Source organism: Egretta garzetta, unplaced genomic scaffold (genome assembly GCF_000687185.1).
Source record: "Egretta garzetta isolate BGI_Z169 unplaced genomic scaffold, ASM68718v1 scaffold412, whole genome shotgun sequence".
Lineage (NCBI taxonomy): Eukaryota > Metazoa > Chordata > Aves > Pelecaniformes > Ardeidae > Egretta > Egretta garzetta.
The window spans coordinates 343,687-351,296 of NW_009258770.1; positions in this window are offsets into that span (position 1 = coordinate 343,687).

Sequence of the window (7,610 nt, forward strand, 5' to 3'; positions counted from 1 at the left end):
ACTACCTCTCTTCCGTTGTTCTCCATTACATCAACTGAGCTGAATACAAGCATGTTCATGCCTTTCAGCCTTCCCAGTATCACTCAGTAATGAAAATGCAGTGTAAAGTTTGTGAGTCAAATGGACGTTGTTCTCCTAACAGACTCAAATTCATAATAACATTTCCTCTCATATTAATGTTGGGTTTTCTTTTCTCAAAAGACAGACAGATTCTTCCAAAGCTTTTCATTTGTTTCCTTCCAAAGAAAGTTGAAGAAATGCCAGAGTCTGACACTGCAATAATGAATAGTGTGAACAGATTTGGACCTAGACTAGTAGGGAACATGCAGATGGAAAGTACACTTACTGACCACTAAAAGATAGGACAATATCCTGGTGGATAAAAAGAAATGTTTACTTACATTATGAAACAACAATCTGACCCAATCCTCTTACCTATGAATGATGTACAGAGATAGACTTTGCTTCTGTGGATGGAAAAGATGGAATCAAATACGGCATATCACTTCTGGGAGAACCACTGCCTTTCACAGAAAAACGCTGATGGAGATTGTTTCAGCTACATTTCTAAAGGGCACAAATTTTACCCAGTTTATCTTCTTTATTATAATCTAATTCTAGCTTAGTGATAAAATCCCCTGGTGCATTCCACATTTATATACACTTGTTTGGCAATTCTCCTTTCTCCAAGGGCTTGGAAAGTGTAAACTCCCCATACAAAAGCAGTGCTAAAATTAGAGATGACATTGACTCCATGGACTTGTGACAGTAACAAGAAACTGTTTCTCAAATGCTTTGTGTACAACAGGTTCTCTGTTTACCTCTAAAGGTTTGCATATGGGTGAGCTGTTTGGATTAAGAATATGGCCTTCACAGCTGACTCTGTGTGTGTGGGAGCAGAATGACAAATAACATCCATTCTGCATACAGTTGGTCCGCAGGCAGGACTAGTGGTTCTCTCACTGATGTATTTAGTATGAAACTATTTAAAAATTGCTTCCTTATATTAATAGCACCTTTTATACTCTATTAACCCCCACATAAACAGGTTTAATCTGTGAAATAGCACGGTTACTCTGTAAGGGAATACAGCAAACAACACACTCTCAGCAATATCTCCCCATATCATGCTTGGCTGTGTTTACCTGGAAAAGAAGGCAGGATGCAGGTTGCCCTCAAGCTTTCTGCCATGGGGACAATATAGATATATCACCAGGCAGGATGGTGGCATCACACCCCATCTAAATATTGGCTCCTTGAGGAGTGCTACTCTCGGTACTGCATGAGAGCCCAAATTCTGTGTGATGATTTGGACATTAACCCAACTAAGACAGATGGCCACTGAGTTAGTCAATGACATTCACATTTAACAAAAATCTATGCAGATCCAGTTGGCTTGATATGTGTCATTCATTCAGCCATCATGAGGCAAACTAGCCCAGGCTCAACATCTGGCTTGCCCTGTACAGCCTCTCAATTTTTCTTGATGTGCCATTCAAAAGCTACAACTTACTTAGACCGTAAGTGTTCTAACGTACTAAATCAGCAACTAAACCACACTAACCTTCCAGCAAAACTACCTGTGGAAAAGCCTTATTTCCAATAAGCTGCAGGACAGATTCAACTATTAACATAAAATGTCAGACCTACTAATGGAAAAAATCAGTATCAGAATCTGAGCTGGGACCCAAATCCTCATTCCTCTGATCTCAGCTGAAAACTCCCCCAGAGGTAGGTGTCAAGACTGAGTTTCTTTCCTTCATACTAAAGGATGTTAATTCAGAAGTCTCACAACCCTTTAAAACTTATTCAGTAAATATACTGTAAACAAAAGAGCAACCACTTTATATATCATTACATTATATCACATTTTATCTTTGGCCAGACTGTGTATTTCTATATAATACTGCTAAGGAAGACAGCCCTATCTTCTAACACAAAAATGACAAGTTTTCCTTTCTAAAGCTTCATTTCACACAAAGTGTCTGTCCTACTTGATACATCCATAGGCCCAGAGGCACTTAGAGTGCCTCATTTGTCTGTACAATGCCAGCAAATTTTAAAGCCTTTCCCACTGAGAAGTAGAAGAATGCCTTTTCCCCCTTTTCATTCTCATTTTTAATGTCCAAGACCTGACATCTCTGAGAAAAGAGACTCTTGGGATGCGCTGACCTGTGCTTGCCGAGTGGGCTTTAGTGGCCTTCGGCATTCTTTGGCTATAAGGAGTAGCTATTGGAACTTATGCATTAATTTGCTGGATCTTGGAGAACTGCAGGTGTCACATCCACACCCTTCCCCTCCAGCAGTCTGTTTCCTTCCCACTTGTCCATCTGTTACAGAAAATTGGGGGTTTTTTTACAAAAATTGAGACATACTACTATCAATGGTGAGTCGTTGACTGCTCTGTATTATTCCCACGTGTGGATCTGAGAGACCAGCTCGTATTGCAGAAATAGGCTCAAGTGGTGCCACTCATTTCCAATTAATTGTTGGCCTTGAGGGTCATCTGTGTAAGCAGACACCCTACCATTACCTGAACCAGCACAGTTTGCTCCCATCTTTACTCCCATCTTAGACATTGGAAACAAATATGACTATTTAGTAAATTCATCACCTCCTCCATTCCATACCTGCGGGGGCAGCCAGCCACCTGTTGTTGTTCTGAAGGAGCAGCAAAACAACTTTGCGTTGCCGGTCTTTGTGGGTGGGACTGTGAGGTCAGAGTAAGCCTACAGTCATCAGAAAAACACCCATTGCTCCCAAATTTCCCAGGATATTTAGTCTGGAGATGTCAGGACCTGAGTACGGTATAACTCCCCAAACCATATATATTCTGCAGGATTTATGCTTGATGAATCACATCCACATGATTTCCATCCATGTCCATGAATTTTCTGCATTAACAAACCCTTAAGTCTTGAGCAGAAAGGGCTAATATGTAGAATATGTTTATTCTCTGTGTCAGAATATATAAACATATATTTTCATATCCTCACAGGGCTGCAGAGAAGAATTTTGGAAACAGCATAACTCAGCAGAGGATCAACCTGGAGCTCCCAGAAGGACCTTTTTTGATTTTACTTGAAAAAGAAATAAAAAATGCTTGAAACCCAAATATTATGTGAGGTCACACATCCATTTAACTGTCAGCATTAATGAAAACTTATGTGCACACCTTGTCTTCACTAGGAAAAGAACTATGTCCTTACCCTGCAATCACTAACGTGGTAACTACTTATGAGGTAACATCCTAGTGCAGATAGACATCTATAGCTTTACAGCAGGCCAGGAAAGATGCAGACAACTCCTCCTGCTACCTACCCTCTGCTGACAGTAAATGCTACAAGTCAACTTATTTGCTACAGATTAGGTAGCAAGTTAGGTGAGATTGTGGAACGATTGTATTTTTTTTTCAAAGAAGATATATCTTTTTGGTGTGTCTATACTTCAGCTTAATTCTGGTATGGACAGAAGGTTTGTTTACATTCCTGTTTATTCATGTGCCCTGCAAAAAATGTGCAGTCATGCAATGACATGCATGACTAAAAATTCAGATGCAGATATATCTGAAAAGGGGAAAAATCCCCAACTGTATTTCTTGATACATGAGCTGTCAACATAGTTGTTGCCATTTTGATAGAAAAATAAACCTAGAGATGGTGAAGTCTGCTTGATAGATGCAGTGGGCTTAAAAAAGGCTACACAGAATATTAAGTAAAACATTTTGAAATATGTAATTCTATAAACAAATGCTAAAGCTACAAGAGACTTAAGACTACATCCTTGCAGATTGGAGAAGATACTATTTTCAGTTACTGTTCCTGACACAGATTTCACATTTGGTCACAAAAAGGAACTGCATGTTATACATTCCATCTACGAAAAGCCTAACCCCATAAAGTCCTCTGAAATCCTCACCATCCTCAGGCTTTTACAGAAGGCTGTGAAGTTCCAGCATGAATAAGAGCAGTTTCAATTCCTGATGTTCACTCTGTGGGCATAGATATCAAAACAAAGCCGGAAAAATCACAATGATAAGTTGGTTTCTTGCACACTTGCTCTCTAGAATGCAGTGTATGAAAATTTCCTCCTCAGCCCTTTCATAAGAGAGAACAGTTAAAGTATCACCTAGGACAGCTGATGTTATGTGTGAAAAATAATCCTAAATGGAATATGAATGTTGATGGATTGGATTTTTCAGAGGTACTCTAGAATTTCTTCAGCTGAAGGCAAAAAGAAGTTGCCCAGCCATAGGCAATACCATGTTGTGAAAGCAGATCTGGATACAAGAGAGGAAGGTCTGTCCAATTCATATGTAATTAATAAATAACCCACTCCCTATACTCCCACCTGAATTTCATGTCTATGTAAACTTGTCAACTGGGAAACAAATGATGAATAATTCAGAAGACCTTCCCCTCCCTTCCTCCTCTAGATTTATTAACCCATTTTCAAAGTATAATTTGATCAAGCTAATAGCCATGGACTTCCTAAACTGACTCCCCCTGCATTAATTCTGTCTTTGTGGTCATAGTCCTACTCTTACAGTCCCATTTAATAGCAATCGATTAAGAAACAACAGGCACCTGCAAATTAAATGAGAGCTCAGCAACATTCTTTGATACTTGAAATCTGTTCTCTGCAAGCAAGAAATGTATCTTATTTAATCTGGGCTGTTGCCCCAAAGCTAGCTCCTCTTCAAGTCCCGAAACACTTGTACCACAATAGCTACTGGCTGATGTTTATTCCCATAGTTTTATGAAAAAACACATACCTACTAGCAACACTGAAGGATTAAGTAGCACCTGTCTGGGATACTTCTATGTACCCCACACATATGAGCAAGCATTAGGCAGACAAGCTCTTCCTTAAAATACAGGAGAGATTCATAAGCAAACTGGGCCTGGGCTACCCGTGGAACTCTGTGGGCAAGCAAGTGCTGAATTGGGGCACTCTTTACAGGACAACGCAAACACATGAGCTGGATTTGAGTGCATCACAGGCTTTGGCATCCTCCAGCACCTCCCTGCTATTCTTCCCATGCCCCTTAAACATCTTCCCATATCAGAATCCTGACTTTGGCCCAGAAGTCACAAGTGGATGTTTCCAGTGCTGCAGTGCACAGAGCAGTGGATTTTTAAGGCTATGTAAGCCTGTATTATTAGCCTTAAAGACACAAACCTGGATGCCACCTGCTGAAGGAAAATTCACAAGGAAGATCTCCCCTTTACTCCTTATGCCCTAGCAATCCTAATTCAAAGTAATTCATGTCATAGCAGTTAATACGCGGCACTTTTTACAATGTTACTCCATAATCTCTAGGTTACTAGGAACCTGTCCAAATAGCTGTGGCATGGCAGGCACATAATGCCCCAGGAAGCTCACATCTGGGCCAGCGTGAGGTTGCTGCAGTACACTCACTGGCAAATCTTACAGCTTGTCACAACAGAATCAAACTGATGTGGGTTTGCTGTTCACAAATTTTTCATGCTTCCACAGCTTGGAAAATCTCTGAACAGCTCTTTTGGCAGTGACTCTGTCAGCATGTGGAGTCCAGGTGATAACAACACACCGGTTTGCATTTACTTCATGTTGGCACCTAGCAGGGAAGAAATGTGACTTGTTGTTGTTGAATGCATCCAACAAAACAGAGAGAGGAAAGAGAGAAGCATTCTGAATGCACTTGGTTTTGGCTAATATTGTGCTGTGTTACACCCTGAATTTCAAAGCTGTTTATTGTTACAGAGCATAGCCAACACTGAAAGGGACAGCTGACAGATAACTACAGCATGGCAACATTCTCCATATGCACATCTGCAAGCTACTCGGGAAGAAATAAACCCCTGGGATCAGATCGCTGAGGCTGCTTTTCCTTTGTTTGACTTTTGCTTGTATCTATCCATTGATTCACTACCAGACACAGCACTGCCCCACTGCCCTGCTTACCTCCACACTCAAACCACTCAGCACCAGCTTAGCTGGGATAAGGCTGAATAAAAATTTACTGCAAAGCAGTTTAGGAAAGATATGTTGACAGACTGAGTATATACGTAGCCTAGGTGAGATTTTGTTCTATTTCTACTCCTCCGATGAATTTTGCCTGGCTTAAAATTCTTAAAACATCTCCCAAAGGATACTGCTTTAGCGGAAATTCAGTGTCTTCAGTGCCCATGCTGGACAACAGCAGTAACACAGAGATTAGGAACAGCTTATCACGCTCTGAGGCAGTGGGATGGACCAGACACTGTCTTGAAGGCCTTTCTCAGAAAAGCTGCCTTCCATATCCATGAGCAAGTCACATTTCAGACATAATGCTTGTAGACAACACCTTTAAATTTGGTATCACTCCTGTCACTTAAAGGCTCGAATAAGCCTTTATGTTTTATGAATACTAATTAGTTCAGCATCATTGCCTCTTTTTTTCTCCTGCTGAGGAAACTTGAGATCAGAAGAATTACTCACACCTCAAGAGCAGGGGACAGAGTAAGATACTTAAAATTAAAACTTCAGGTCAGAGTATACAGTTTATGCAGGCACACAAGTATCCCTGACACAGAGAATAGTAATCCATACAAGAGGCATGCAAGGCAAAGGAAGGTCTGTTGTAGGTAGATGTGTGACTGCAGCTTTCTCCCACTGTATGTTTTACTCATGATCCAGCTCTGAATCCAAGAACAGGCAGAAGAGCCACACAGTAAATCACAGGAATGAATCACACCAGAGTGCTAGAGATGCTCATATAAAGTAAAAAGACAAATCTGGAGACCAGTTGCACATCAGAGGTCAGGTACAGCAAATGCAGCTGAGCTGTACCCAGTTCGTCTCTGTGCATGTTCCATGTGCTTCTCCTTCCATTTACCTTTGCATATCACTGTGACAACCAGTTAAGAATGAACATAGGGAACTGATAGCAAGAAATTATCTAAATAAAATCTTTACATTCTTCAGTTTACATTCTCTTTGTATGTAATTTAAAGGTAAAATGAGGAGAAGCCAACCAGCTTTCCCTGGACTGTTATCACATGATTTGATGTCAGTCACTGAGGCAGGAAGACCTGTGAGTTGCTAGGTTTTGTCTGTTTTTCTGGAGATTTTGTCTTTGTGGGTGTATAAACTCTCTCACTCGTTTCCTTCAATGAAAGACAAACACGGCAAACAAACATCTCCGTGGCCAGGAAGCAGCGAGAGCTGTTGTCTGTCTCTCAGCTGATCAGATCCAGCTATACCAGGTTTTCACTTCCCAAGGTGTCATCTTTCAGCGGTTAATCATGAGTTAGGATTAGTTTTTTTAGTACACCAATCTGTAAATAGATGCAATGTGCAGTCCTCCTCTTGGGAGGGCTGTTTATTCTTTCTTGCGAGTGAGTCTGAAAGATCTTTCATTCAGTGTTCTAAAGTATGCGAGACCATTCCATTGAATGAAAATAAGAGTTTGGATTCAATCTCACCAGACAGCTGGGGAAGGCACGTTTTAGGCAATTTCAGTGTTAAACACTGCCTCTTTATTTAATACTGCAGGTTTAAAAGACATAATAGAACATCAGGCAAAATAAACTGATGCCTAGCGATATGTGTACGTGTGGTTATCTCATCCCCGAGTGACAATAGCC